This window comes from Cynara cardunculus, assembly GCF_001531365.2.
Source record: "Cynara cardunculus var. scolymus isolate 2C chromosome LG 1, CcrdV1, whole genome shotgun sequence".
Taxonomy (NCBI): domain Eukaryota; kingdom Viridiplantae; phylum Streptophyta; class Magnoliopsida; order Asterales; family Asteraceae; genus Cynara; species Cynara cardunculus.
Genome location: NC_037528.1, coordinates 27,806,101 through 27,808,509, shown reverse-complemented (window position 1 = coordinate 27,808,509; position 2,409 = coordinate 27,806,101).

The window sequence follows — 2,409 nt, the reverse complement described above, 5'->3', positions numbered from 1 at the left end:
ATGCCCAAGGATGAGAAGAATGGGATGAAGACGACATAGAACGGGTAGAGACAGACAAGAAGGCCAAACGACTGATAATCATGGCCATACCCAATGAAATCTTCCAATCCCTCGATGCATGTTCCACATTCAAAGAACTATGAGATGAACTGGCAAGCCAACTGGAAGGAGCGGCTAAAACAAAGAAAAATCATAGAGCACAATGTCTCAACGAATACACAAACTTCAAGGCTCTTTCTGATGAACCGATTCAGAAGACATACGATCGTTTCAACACATTGATTAATCAATGTCGTCGAAATGACATCTCCAGAACTAAGGAAGAAAACAATGTTTTATTCCTAAAAAGTCTTGGCGATGAATGGACTCAGCTGTCTATGTCCCTTCAAGCAAATCAGGACCTAGACGGCTGGTCACTTCATGATCTGTATGGAACGCTTGCAGCACAAGAGAACGACATTATGAAGAAGAAGGTATCCATCGGTGGACCTCTTGCTCTTGCTACCGATGAAAAGGAAATATCAAGGACCCATACCAGAGAACATAAGAAGAAAGGAAAGAAAGCATTGGTGGTAGAATCAGAATCTGAAGACGAAACTTCTGAATCAGATGATGAAATTAAAGCCTTTGCCAAATCTCTGGCCTTGATTACAAAGCAGTTCAAGAAAAAGTTCATCAAGAAACCCTATGAACGAAAAGAATTCAAGAGGGAAAGGTACAAGTCATCCTATGAAAGGAAGCCATCTAAATTTCATCAGAGGGAAGATAGAAGAGATGGAAGAGAAGAAAGAGAAGAAAGAAGAGAGGACAGAAGAGACGAGAGGAAGAAGGACAAGGATGGAAGGAAAAATGACCTCTGCTGCTTCAGGTGCGGAAAACTTCGTCATTTTTCCAAAGAATGCAGAGGACGATTGGTAAAGGATGCTGACTATTACAAGAACAAATACAAGTATAATCCTAGAGAGCGAAGCCTGATGGCCGAGAAAGAAAATTGGGTGTCTGATTCTTCATCAGATGATGAAGATAAAGCACTCATCTGTCTGATGGCCACGTCCAATGCAGAATCTGTCTCCAACTCTGATGATCAGGTATGTGAGTCTACTTCAAATGAAACCAATTCTGCTCCATCTGAGCTAGAGTTAAGGGTTAAAAAACTTTCAGAATATTTCTTTAAATTAAAAGAGAAATTAAATTTTGAAAAATCTGAAAGGATAAAAGCGGAAAAAAGCAAGTTTCTACAAAAGAGAGACTGACCTTCTAACCAAAGAAAAAGCAGAATTTGCTAAGGAAAAGACTCGCATCAACACTCTTAAGAAATCAGAGCAAGATAAACTTCTGGAACTAAACAAACGAATAACTAAGGACTTAGAAAAGAAAACTAAGGCCTTAAAAGAATCCGAGGCAGAGAGACTAAACTCAGTTGCTCTTAAAGATTTCTTCCAGAAAGAACAGGAAATTCTTCAACAGAAGCTTCAAACCAATGAACTTCTGATGAAGAAGTACAAAGATGCCCAAGATATTTATAAAAAATTAAATGGTCAAACGGACACTCAAGGGATTGGATTCAATGAATTGGACTCTTTATTCGAATCAAGGAAATCCACCCTTGAATCTACTTTCAAACTTGGATGCATTCAAAAACCCGACTTTACTCCAAAACCAAAAGCAAATTTTAAAAGAGTTAAAGTCGATGGAAAAACTGTCGTTTTAAGACAGGATTTTGAAAATGTGGTATACGAGAACAGAACAAGTAAGAATTCTGATGGAAGAAATGACACCTCTAAATCAGAGATCGATGGAAACCCTATGGTTAAACCAGAATCTCTGATTGTCAATTCCACCCCATCAGCAAGTACCGTTGATGAAAAAGAGAATCCTAATGAAGAAACATGAGCTGATGAATCGATGAACCATCCAAGTAAAATTGAAAGTTCATCAAAGTCAGAATCGATGAAAACTCAAGCAAATCACTCTGAAGCATCAACCTCTGAACCCACATATTCCACTTCAATCCATGCTGATTTTGATTTCGAGAAATCAGCAAGAGACTTTCTCGATTCTGAATCCGAATAAGAGATAATTTGTGAATCACCAAAGATCATTGAGAATAAAAAGCCTCAAAACTTAAACCCCTCAATGAAATCTGGTATTCCTTCATCGATGAAATCTTCAAACAAAGGAAAGGGAAAACTGAAAGATAGCAAATCTGCCAAAGATAACTCACAAGGCCCTAATACATCTTTCAAGTTCATCAAGTTTACTCGTGAGCAAAAACAGAAGTGGCCTGCCTCTGAGAAAACTAACCACCACTTTTCCTCTCATTTAGCTGAAGAAAAGCAGACTTTCCTCAGGAGAAAATAAGTAAAGCCAAAGACCTCTTCAAATAAAAAATTTGAACTAGATAGGAAG